This window comes from Barbatula barbatula, assembly GCF_947034865.1.
Source record: "Barbatula barbatula genome assembly, chromosome: 25".
NCBI classification, from domain to species: Eukaryota; Metazoa; Chordata; class Actinopteri; order Cypriniformes; family Nemacheilidae; genus Barbatula; species Barbatula barbatula.
Window position 1 is genome coordinate 11,514,807 of NC_136788.1, and position 13,192 is coordinate 11,527,998.

Genomic DNA, 13,192 nt, shown 5'->3' on the forward strand with positions numbered 1-13,192 from the left:
TGTAAATTTTTACATTATAAAAACTGCCATTCTTGTCTCGCTTTACTGATCTGCCTCTAGATCCACCCGTGCAAAGCAGTCTATCCACTGCCAGGGCTGGATACCTTTCATCTGACCTTGATTCGCAGCCTGAGTCAAGTAAATGTTCAAAAAATAACAAAATAATTTAACAAATGGTATGAGAGCACAATATTGATTGCCTGCTTTTCTGTGCTACAGAAACAACACATGTACCGCCTCTGCCAATGGTGGCCTCACCTGCGAGCCCCACCTTGGATCTGTGAAGATTGGTGGAAGGGTATTTTTGTTAGACCACAAACGGTGGACAACGCCAATGAAGGAGGCAATTGACAACCTGTTTACTGAACATCATGGGAAGAAGGATATGCTTGAACTTGTGGATCAGGAGTATGCAGCAATGGCAGTGGATTCAATTGCCATTGCCATTACAATTAATCCTGCAGTTGTAAACCCACCAGCACTTGCTCTGACCACACCACTTTCACACGGAACCATTGAGAGGATCGTTGAGGGTATTATGGAGAAGCAACAACAGCAACAAAAACAACCAGAACAAAAAAAAGAAACAGATGAAGAATTGTGTTTCCTGCAGACAGCCCAAGTCTCGCTATGAAAGTGATGTCTCCTCAATCCATTTATTTTTACCAGCAAGGACCTGTTAGGTACTTCTACTGTTCCACCAAGGTTTTTAAGGCTTATAGTGGTGAAGGGCTGACAAATCCCATAATGCCTTTTAAAGATTTTATGGAAACAGAGTTCTTCCAGAGAGAACTGGATGACACAAAAAAAGGGTGGAAGAGAAGGGACAGCAAAAACGAAAACTGCTAAAGTCTTTCCATATACAGAGAGCAGGGTATGGAGAAAGAGATGACCTGGAAAGACTTTCAAAAGTCTACTTTTTACAATATGGAAAGACGTGCAAAGGTTTCTGGAAAAAGTCAATAAGAATTTTCCACGTGTAAATGTTTTGCTTGTTTGTTTTGCCTTTTAAAATGTTGAGAAAATAATAAAAATCCATCTAAAAAAAAGCACTTATCTTGTGCTCTGTTTTTTATATTATATACATACAAATTATTGGCAAATATTTTCAACATGAAGTAAAATATACTTGATTTACAGATGTCTCTTACCTTTGTAGTACAATTACATATGTATTGTAATTGGAGTTTAAATACAAATACTTCACATTTAGTGCCGTGAAAATTATTATTTTATGTAAATTTGACCAAAAAACTCAAAGGATATAGTGACGAAAACAATATAAATCATTTCAACACTGAGATAAAGAATATTTTGTTATGAACATCAACATTTACATTTCAAATAACCTTTTGTTACAAATGAATGTTCATAAGAATAGAGTTTTCAAACATTTATTGTGGTTAAAGATATGATAAATAAAACACAATTAATGAATATATTCTATCAACATTTTCATTTAACCCAACTTCAATTTAAATCATTTTAATACTAATACTTTGTCATTATTTCTAAATTTTAAAAGGGTGCTTAAATATCATAATAATCTCACAAATGTTTGTAAAACAATGTTTTCAGTTTTGCTTCGAGTGGGATACGAACCCCCGAACATAAAAAAAGATGTGAAAAGATCTGATTGGCTGTGACATCCCTCAAGGACCTGGGACAGTAGGAGAAAAGCTTGAATATGATTGGCTGTCTGTGAATGCCACCTATCCACGACCGGCAACTAGTGGACACGTAAAATTGCATATTTTAAAGTGTCGGAACAAAAGATGCATTCTTTCTTAAAGTTAATGCTTAGCCAGACCTGCCTTGTGTAACAAACGCTGATATTCGTTTTAGCTGTGTCGAATGACCCCATTAAAAATGCCACAACAGGTTAAAAAGAAACTTCTAAATATACGAATATATATATATATATATATATAGATATAGATATTTATGCTGACATTTTCAGTTTTCCTGACGAACGGGACACTCTTGTGCCATCTGCTGGACTGTTTAAAAATAAACCTGGTTCACTTTGAATTCTCAAGCCGAAACTATTATACAATACATGGTTCACTTTATTATAACTTTTTTTTAAACATACAGAGAAATTACATTGGTTTGCATGTACAGTAAGGCCAAGGGTAAATCTGTGTTGTCTTAGAAAAACAAATGTGGATGAAATGCTAAAGATGGGCACAGCGACCAGTTGTTGCTCATGGGAATACTGAAACAATATTAGGAATTGATAGTGATGGGTGGGGTATATGCATGATATAAATGCTTATTGGGTGGCAAAAAAGAGACAATTGTACATTACATGTCTTAAGCATATTCAGGGGAAATCAACTGGGAAGGATATAAGCCTGTGTTCAAGTGAGTGCGTGTAATAAATCAGCTCTCCAGCACCTGAACATAAAGCACTTATCGCATCATAAAAATGATAAGACACAAAAGTCCCTCATGCCTACAGTAGCTTGAAAACATTTAAAACTAAATGATTTGACATATCGATGTCCCTTAGAGGTCCTGATGTGGTCCCACTCTTTGCTTGTACGGAGGACTACGTATCTTTCTCGTGGCTGCCTTCACACCATCAGCTTCCTGTCTGGGTGCTCAGAGCGGCCTGCCCTCTGATGTCTCACTTCCAAGTGTTTGCTTTGAACTCGGTCAAAGTGTTGGAGCAGATCACTGTAGTCTATAGGAGGCTGAGCTGTGCGTTTGTCTTTGACAGGTGCTTTTGGTTCTTCTCTGCAAAAATGAAGGTGACACTTTAGAACACAGTACGCCTGAGTGGCTGTCCCACTTGAGAAACTGGTACTTACATGGTCCTCATCAGTTCAGGGTTTGGCACGCAGCTGAGTCGATGTGAAAGAAGTTGAAATGCTCGACTCTGAGGAAGCAGCATTAGCAGGCCATACAGAGCTTTGATGAGATAAGGGTTGTGCTCTACATCCAGTAACTGAAGACGGAGGTCTGAATAAAACAAGAGTGTTACAGTGGAGAGATGCGGTGATGATACTCAATGTGAGATTTTTTTACTTGGTGGACGATTGGGACTCACAGGGGAAAATTGGGCTTTCAATGAGCTGCACAAGTTTATCCACAATTATCAAAAGTTGTTACCTGTGTGTGCAGGTCTTTGAGCTGATTTCTCAGCTGAAATAGTTCAGCAGAGGTTAGCAGGATAGTGTTGAGCGTCTGCACCATGATGGAGGCGAATTTCAGGTCTTCCTCCTTTAGCAAGATGTCCGCCATGGAGTGGAATATGTTTTCAGCATTCAGGAGGAGACACAGCTGCCTGTGGTAGAAAAATCTCATGCTGGTTACCGAGATTTCTTTTTGAACATGTGCAGCTTTTTTTAATAAAATAAATTAGGGCGGTTTTACCTGATAATAAACACCCCCCTCATTTCTAGAAGTTTTCTTTCTGTACTGAAGCGCTTGAGTAAATTAATCATAAATTTGTAGAAATATGAATTCATGCTTGGGGTCGACGGAGACAAGTCTGCCATCTTAGATTCTGTCAAAAAAAAGCATCATCGTTTATTGAATGTCAATACAACACAAAACGTCAAAGAGGTTCTTGGTCCTTGATACTCACCAATCACCATCTGATGTCCATCTCTGATCCCTCCTGGAATATGAAGCTCTGATTTGGCATCCGAGTTGTCGCATGATCCAGAGGTGTCTGTCTGTCCGGCAGGGGATGATGCGATTTCGGCTAAAACCTCCAAGTCTTTCAAAATCACCTGTGAGAGATTTTGATCTTTACATTTGCTCTGCCCTGTACATTAGCACTGAGAATACTTTGCATTTTCTGTACTTACTTCATCAGACTCATCCGATAGCGTCTTCAGTAACATAGGGAACAAACTGTCGGTGTGCTTGAACATCGGTCATAGAGCAAATTCATCTTTTAAATCACATGAAAAAGATGTTCTTTTCTAAATGTAGTGTAACTAATATGAGCATCACCTTGCAGGGCGTCTTGATGTAAAGATGGTAAAGCCACTTTAACACAGCAATGCGAGTCATCATCCCAGTGGACGAATCGTGTAAATGTCTGTCCAGCACCTGCACTATGCCATCCAGATCTAGAGTGACCGCAGACCTGTCAGAACTACAGAACGTAATTCGATCAAAGATCTTGACAGAATCATCTAGTGTTGTCTTATTTATTTATTCAATTTGTTATCATGTTTATTCTGAATATTTCTTTATTAGGTCAAGTCAGTGACTTGTGTGAGCTACTAAGCCTTAAAATAAGTGTTTTTTTGTTAAATGTTGATAGAAATAACTTGTAATAAATGATACAAAATAAATTTTGTCAGTATTTTTCGGTGCATACGTTGTTGGCGTGAAGAACAAGATATTGCTGAAGCCCGCCAACTCCTGTGATTCATTTCCATCCATCCATCCATTTTCTACCGCTTATCCGGGGCCGGGTCGCGGGGGCAGCAGTCTAAGCAGAGATGCCCAGACATCCCTCACCCTAGACACTTCCTCCAGCTCTTCCGGGGGGACACCGAGGCGTTCCCAGGCCAGCCGGGAGACATAGTCCCACCAGCGTGTCCTAGGTCTTCCCCGGGGTCTCCTCCCGGTCGGACGGGCACGGAACACCTTCCGGGGGAGGCGTCCAGTAGGCATCCAGTAGGCATCCGTAACAGATGCCCAAGCCACCTCAGCTGACCCCTCTCGATGTGGAGGAGCAGCGGCTCTACTCCGAGCTCCTCCCGGGTGACCGAGCTTCTCACCTTCTCACCTGTGATTCATTTAGGGAATCTAAATTAAAAGACAAGTATTATGGATGAATAAAAAAGCATATTTACTTGATAAGTTACATGCAAATAATACATTTTTTTTTACTTGCGTTTAAATACATATATTCAATAGATAAGACGAGGTAGACATACAAAAAGGAAAAGTGTGGATGCATTGGCCGGGATTCGAACCCGGGCCTCCCGCGGCCCTAAACAGTTTTCCATTTATTTTCAATGGTAGTGCTAAAACACTACGGATGCAATACCCTTTCGGCCACTGACGCTTTGTGGCGCACTTCCGCGTGTTGCACCGCCGGGAGATTTGAAGTCGCCATTTTTGCTTTGGTTGTTTGTTTTATACAGCGATTTCTCGTCTCATCGATTAAAAGTACGTTTTTCAAATCCTCCGCTTGTGTTTAGAAATACACGCCTGTTCATTTTAACAACAGAGTCGATTTGTCTCAAACATTCCGGTTAGCACCCAATGAGATAATGTTTGTTTGTTTCCAAACTTATCTCTAAAACACAACCCATGGTTAATTTTCGTGAAGGACATCATTGGTTGGAAGTGTTTTATGTTTATGAATAGAGCTTTTTTCTGAAATGTAAAATATTGGAGTGCTTATTAGAAAACAAAGTATACAGTTCACCGTTTCATCACAACACTATTTGTACTGCATGTGTGAAAACCCATCTGTTTTTCATCTTTTTTATTCCAATGTAAATTTTTACATTATAAAAACTGCCATTCTTGTCTCGCAGGTCAACATGCAGAAAAGGGAATTATTTTTACCTGGAAGGGTTAAGGTTGTAAGGGGCTGCTGGGATATCTTTTGCAGGATCCAACTGATCAGGCCAGAACGATTAAAAATGACCCGTCTTTGCAGGACAAGTCGGCACCAATTAAGCAGGAGCTTGTCAGACAAAATGCTCTGAATGTGGTCCGTCAAAGAGGAGGTGATGCCTCAGACCAAAAATAAGTTTTTGGTGAGTACATCCTGCAGTTCGGAAAATACAAGGGGAAGTCCCTCCGGTGGCTCCTTGAAAATGATGTGGGGTACACCATCTACCTGATGAAGAACCTTCAGCCTTCAGGAAGAGGCTGCAGGAGTCACAATGACCGAGGGGCACAGCAAGAGCAGCCTGGTCTCTTTTGAGAAATACGCCCACAGCTTTGAGGAAATTCTGTCTCTTTTACTCTACGCTTTTAAAACTCCAGCTGCACCAGCGGCATCCCCAGTCGTGCCAAGAGTACATGAAAGGTGATTTGGGGCTGCAGAGCTGATGGCTACGCTTCCTTCATAGTGGGGGCTAAGTGTGTCCGAGGGACACGGATGCATAAACTGAGCAAAAAAAAGAGCAAAACTGATCTGCCTTTAGATCCTCCCGTGCAAAGCAGTCCATCAACTGCCAGGGCTGGATGCCTTTCATCTGACCTTGATCCGCAGCCAGATTCAGGTAAACCTTTTTTTAAAGAATTTATAGGACGTTATCATACACTTAATGTCTTTAAAGTGACTCTATTAATGCTGTTAATAGTTAATAATGTTGTTCCTCTAGGATACATTTCCACTTTGCCTGCCCCCTTGCTGTCCTCATGCCATGGTGCTGATGAGGATCTTCAGCCTAAGCCAGGTAAACATTTCACATATGAACAGTGTCATGCTTAAAATGCCCTTTTTCTTTACACATAAAACTAAATAATTGCTAAAAGTACACCTTGATGAAAAAAAGTATTTCTGCTGCTGCTGTTGTAGAATCCGCTGATACGCTGCCTGTGTCATCGTTTTACCGTGCCTGCACAGAGCCTCAGTCAGAGCCAGGTAAATGTTAAAAAAATAACAAATTAATTTAACAAATGGTATGACAGCACAAAAATTGATTGCCTGATTTTCTGTGCTACAGGAACAACACATGTACTACCTCTGCCTATTGTGGGCTCACCTGCGAGCGCTCGTACTGGACCTGTGAAGACTGGTGGAAGGGTATTTGTGCTAGACCACAAACGGTGGACAACGCCAATGAAGGAGGCAATTGACAACCTGCTTACTGAACATCATGGGAAGAAGGATATGCTTAAACTTGTGGATCAGGAGTATGCAGCAATGGTCCATAACTCCAGTACTGATCCCAACATTATGCTCCATCCTACTACAAAACTGCACATAGCTCAGTATGTCAAGCACTTGGCCAAACTGCTAAGCACCAGTTCTTCGTTAAATACTTCTCCTGAAAAACTACTTCAGACACAGTGACTGTGGCACTCTCTGACAGAGGGGAGCGAGACTACTAGTGTGCCAGTGGATACAATTACTCCTGCAGTTGTAAACCCACCAGCACTTGCTCTGACCACACCACTTTCACACGCAACCATTGAGACGATTGTTGAGGGTATTATGGAGAAGCATCAACAGCAAACAGATGAAGAATTGTGTTTCCTGCAGACAGCCCAAGTCTCGCTATGAAAGTGATGTCTCCTCAATCCATTTATTTTTACCAGCAAGGACCTGTTAGGTACTTCTACTGTTCCACCAAGGTTTTTAAGGCTTATAGTGGTGAAGGGCTGACAAATCCCATAATGCCTTTTAAAGATTTTATGGAAACAGAGTTCTTCCAGAGAGAACTGGATGACACAAAAAAAGGGTGGAAGAGAAGGGACAGCAAAAACGAAAAATGCCTGAATCTCCGTATGTAGGTCGCCTCTGTAGGTTTTGTAAAATGGAACTCAAACAAGGTCCAAACAGTCCTGCTAAAGTCTTTTCCATATACAGAGAGCAGGGTATGGAGAAAGAGATGACCTGGAAAGACTTTCAAAAGTCTACAATATGGAAAGACAGAGATGGGTTTCTGGGAAAAGTAAATAAGAATTTTCCACATGTAAATATGTTTTGCTTGTTTGTTTTGCCTTTTAAAATGTTAAGAAAATAATAATCTAAAAAAAAACTTATCTTGTGCTCTGTTTTTTATATTTATATACATACAAATTATTGCCAAATATTTTCAACATGACGTGAAATATACTTGATTTATGTCTCTTACCTTTGTAGTGCTATTACATATGTATTGTAATTGGAGTTTAAATACAAATACTCTTCATGAATGTATTCACATTTAGTGCCGTGAAAATTATTATTTTATGTAAATTTGACCAAACATCTCAAAGGATATAGTGATGAAAACAATATAAAATCATTTCAACACTGAGATAAAGAATATTTTGTTATGAACATCAACATTTACATTTCAAATAACCTTTTGTTACAAATGAATGTTCATAAGAGTAGAGTTTTCAAACATTTATTGTGGTTAAAGATATGATAAATAAAACACCATTAATGAATATATTCTATCAACATTTTCATTTAACCCAACTTCAATTTAAATCATTTTAATACTAATACTTTGTCATTATTTCTAAATTTTAAAAGGGTGCTTAAATGTTATAAAAAACATTGGTGGTTCAGTGGTAGAATTCTCGCCTGCCACGCGGGAGGCCCGGGTTTTCCTTGCCACATAACCGCCACTGAACATAAAACTGGGTGTAAAATATATTATATCATAAAAGACTGACCATTTAGATCTCCCTCTTTTTTAGCTGGTGCTTCATCGCTAGGAGGGGACGATTTGGTCTGTGTATCTTCATCGTCCTCAGGTGTCACAAGCTTCATCAGGCTATGATTGCATGCACTGGCGACCTCTTTTGTACCTGGAGATGAAACATTGAAGAAAAAGCTTTAAATACATTTAGCAGAATGGCACTTTCATGAACAAAACTACATGAAACGTACAAATGACACACATAACATGTAAATGATTCATACTCTTTTTACGGTCATCGTAGGAAAGGCACGGCAACACAGCTGTCAGTATTCCAGAGGAATAAGGCAGAACCACTCTCCCCGCAAGCTGGATAAATTCCCTCATCCATGTCATAGCAGTCAACTGGATAAGATCATTCGCTGGAATTAGAGAGAATGCAAAATACACTTCATGACATGATGATTTAATGTTTTTCTATATGTGACAATATTTGACTTACTGGATTTGGATTCATCAGACACTTGACAGTGGATGACTAAAATGTTGGCCATTTCTGCGAACTTTACTGAAATATTAATAATAATTCTTCTCATCATCATTTCTTGACTCTATGTCAATGCCTCTTTGCTATGTTTTATTATTATAATCATGCTACGTTTATATGGCTATTATATTGTAGACCAGGGGTCCCCAAACCTTTTTCTGCAAGGGCCACATAATTCTCCCTGTCTTTAATGGACAGGGAGAATTTGTAACAGAAAATTACTTGAATTATTGTGGAGAATTAATTTGGATTTGAAATGCAGCACTGCTCTTGAGTCTATTGCTTCTTTTTTCACTTTGCAGATGTAAAGTAACATTTCTACAAAAGTCTTGTTGTTCTCAGTGTGCGGGTAAAAAAAATATAATTTTACACTTTACAAATATCGGTAGTTTTTAAGATGTTCAGATTATTGAGATGAATTGAGATGAATGTACATTTTGTCCAACAATATGTTTTTATTCAATATTTTGAGGTAACGCAACGTTACAAGCACAGCGCGCGCGGTCATATCATGCTCGGTGCCATAGCAACACGGGTTAAAACCCTAACCCAACTGCAAATAAACGATCAATAGCTTGAGCTGTCTCACTTTATTAGTAACGGGGCGTTAGAAACGCTAAACGTGTGTTTGTTGTGATTTAAATGCAGTGTTCTTGCTGATCTTGCGACAGCTACTGGGTTTCTGCTGTTACGTCATAAAGAAAGTCTTTAAAACCCACGCGCAGGGACAGAAGTTTCATTCTCTCTTCACTCGACGGCTGTGCGGTCTACTTGCTGTTTTTAAGCGGACAAACGACTTTCATCGTGTGAAAAATGAGCGCAACGGAGACTTCTCGACGCGGTCGGTTGGGAAAAGTGCTATACGAGATTTTTTGCATGCCGGTTATCATCGACTGCAACTGCGAAGAGTGTAAACCTGTAAGATCTCCTCAGCTCGACTCCTCGAGCGTTTTTAGTGAACCCGAGATGTTGGTCACAGGTAAAAAAACATGTTTGTCTAACGTTATTTGTGGCTAATGTCTCATCTGCCGAGTATATACTGCAATTCATCAATGTTTTATACATTAAAATGACGAACGATGTCCGTTTAGTAAATTTATGTTTTTGTTTTCATATACAGTTGAACCAAGCTTGGTGTCACTTATGGAAGATGCCACACAAGACAACGTGGAGGTAAATGTCCTTTCTTTTTATTTCCTTTAATATCAAAGTCAAAACAAGACATTGCTTTGGAAATGCTTGTGCTGTGATCATCTTTTGTTCCTTCATGATAATATTGAGCTGTTTAATAGCCTTCAAATGATTCATAATGCCTGTAAAACAATAATATTCGTTAACATTGATATTAACCAAAGTACTAATATAAAAGTCCTTCTTTAAGTTTGTCTAAAGTGTCATTTTTGTCAGTGTATCACACATGTATATAGGAATGTATTGACAGCTGTACAAGAGCTTATTTTGTCTTTTTTCTCCAATTCTTTTTGATTAGATGGCTCTTCCAAAAAAAGGAAAATGGAGAAGGATTGCAAAAGCGGTTAAAAACTTCTTTTGCATGCCGGTAATAATCGACTGCTCATGTGAAGAGTGTAATCCTAAAGAATCTCCTCAGCTCGACTCCCAGAGCGTTAGTGGAGAATCTGAGGGGTTCGTCACAGGTAAGAACCTTTTTCTCTTTATGTGACTAATGTCAATTCTGCCCAGCGATGTATAATATACATTTAAATGAAGTACGATGTCTGTTTAGTAAGTTTATGTTTTTCTTTTCCTATATAGCGAAAACAAGCTTGGTGTCACTTATGGAAGATGCCACACAAGACAACGTGGAGGTAAATGTCCTTTCTTCTTATTTCCTTTTATATCAAAGTCAAAACAAGACATTGCTTTGGAAATGCTTGTGCTGTGATCATCTTTTGTTCCTTCATGATAATATTGAGCTGTTTAATAGCCTTTAAATGATTCATAATGCCTGTAAAACAATAATATTCGTTAACATTGATATTAACCAAAGTACTAATATAAAAAGTCATTCTTTAAGTTTGTCTAAAGTGTCATTTTTGTCAGTGTATCACACATGTATATAGGAATGTATTGACAGCTGTACAAGAGCTTATTTTGTCTTTTTTCTTCAATTCTTTTTGATTAGATGGCTCCTCCTGAAGAAGGAAAAGGAAGATGGATTGTAAAAGCGGTTAAAAACTTCTTTTGGATGCTGGTAGAAATCGACAGCTCATGTGAAGAGTGTAATCCTGAAGAATCTCCTGAGCTCAACTCCCAGAGCGTTAGTGGAGAATCTGAGGGGTTCGTCACAGGTAAGAACCTTTTTCTCTTTATGTGGCTAATGTCAATTCTGCCCAGCGATGTATAATATACATTTAAATGAAGTACGATGTCTGTTTTGTAAGTTGATGTTTTTGTTTTCATATACAGTGGAACCAAGCTTGGTGTCACTTATGGAAGATGCCACTCAAGACAACGTGGAGGTAAATGTCCTTTCTTTTTATTTCCTTTAATATCAAAGTCAAAACAAGACATTGCTTTGGAAATGCTTGTGCTGTGATCATCTTTTGTTCCTTCATGATAATATTGAGCTGTTTAATAGCCTTCAAATGATTCATAATGCCTGTAAAACAATAATATTCGTTAACATTGATATTAACCAAAGTACTAATATAAAAGTCCTTCTTTAAGTTTGTCTAAAGTGTCATTTTTGTCAGTGTATCACACATGTATATAGGAATGTATTGACAGCTGTACAAGAGCTTATTTTGTCTTTTTTCTCCAATTCTTTTTGATTAGATGGCTCTTCCAAAAAAAGGAAAATGGAGAAGGATTGCAAAAGCGGTTGAAAACTTCTTTTGCATGCCGGTAATAATCGACTGCTCATGTGAAGAGTGTAATCCTAAAGAATCTCCTCAGCTCAACTCCCAGAGCGTTAGTGGAGAATCTGAGGGGTTCGTCACAGGTAAGAACCTTTTTCTCTTTATGTGGCTAATGTCAATTCTGCCCAGCGATGTATAATATACATTTAAATGAAGTACGATGTCTGTTTTGTAAGTTGATGTTTTTGTTTTCATATACAGTGGAACCAAGCTTGGTGTCACTTATGGAAGATGCCACTCAAGACAACGTGGAGGTAAATGTCCTTTCTTTTTATTTCCTTTAATATCAAAGTCAAAACAAGACATTGCTTTGGAAATGCTTGTGCTGTGATCATCTTTTGTTCCTTCATGATAATATTGAGCTGTTTAATAGCCTTTAAATGATTCATAATGCCTGTAAAACAATAATATTCGTTAACATTGATATTAACCAAAGTACTAATATAAAAAGTCATTCTTTAAGTTTGTCTAAAGTGTCATTTTTGTCAGTGTATCACACATGTATATAGGAATGTATTGACAGCTGTACAAGAGCTTATTTTGTCTTTTTCCTTCAATTCTTTTTGATTAGATGGCTCCTCCTGAAGAAGGAAAAGGAAGATGGATTGTAAAAGCGGTTAAAAACTTCTTTTGGATGCTGGTAGAAATCGACAGCTCATGTGAAGAGTGTAATCCTGAAGAATCTCCTGAGCTCAACTCCCAGAGCGTTAGTGGAGAATCTGAGGGGTTCGTCACAGGTAAGAACCTTTTTCTCTTTATGTGGCTAATGTCAATTCTGCCCAGCGATGTATAATATACATTTAAATGAAGTACGATGTCTGTTTTGTAAGTTGATGTTTTTGTTTTCATATACAGTGGAACCAAGCTTGGTGTCACTTATGGAAGATGCCACACAAGACAACGTGGAGGTAAATGTCCTTTCTTTTTATTTCCTTTAATATCAAAGTCAAAACAAGACATTGCTTTGGAAATGCTTGTGCTGTGATCATCTTTTGTTCCTTCATGATAATATTGAGCTGTTTAATAGCCTTCAAATGATTCATAATGCCTGTAAAACAATAATATTCGTTAACATTGATATTAACCAAAGTACTAATATAAAAGTCCTTCTTTAAGTTTGTCTAAAGTGTCATTTTTGTCAGTGTATCACACATGTATATAGGAATGTATTGACAGCTGTACAAGAGCTTATTTTGTCTTTTTTCTCCAATTCTTTTTGATTAGATGGCTCTTCCAAAAAAAGGAAAATGGAGAAGGATTGCAAAAGCGGTTGAAAACTTCTTTTGCATGCCGGTAATAATCGACTGCTCATGTGAAGAGTGTAATCCTAAAGAATCTCCTCAGCTCAACTCCCAGAGCGTTAGTGGAGAATCTGAGGGGTTCGTCACAGGTAAGAACCTTTTTCTCTTTATGTGGCTAATGTCAATTCTGCCCAGCGATGTATAATATACATTTAAATGAAGTACGATGTCTGT

The 13,192-nt window shown here is 38.4% G+C and overlaps 1 pseudogene across 1 annotated transcript; it reads right to left on the minus strand.

Moving 5' to 3' along the window:
• Window positions 1–2,335: 2,335 nt before the first annotated feature.
• On the minus strand, window positions 2,336–8,890 carry LOC306890901 (protein VAC14 homolog; annotated as a pseudogene). Its single transcript has 11 exons — window positions 8,794–8,890; window positions 8,576–8,713; window positions 8,326–8,460; window positions 4,343–4,418; window positions 3,970–4,114; window positions 3,822–3,887; window positions 3,596–3,743; window positions 3,382–3,514; window positions 3,056–3,292; window positions 2,817–2,967; window positions 2,336–2,742 (listed from the first exon to the last, which is right to left on the minus strand). The product of its transcript is annotated as a protein VAC14 homolog (transcript).
• Between the last annotated feature and the right edge of the window lie 4,302 nt (window positions 8,891–13,192).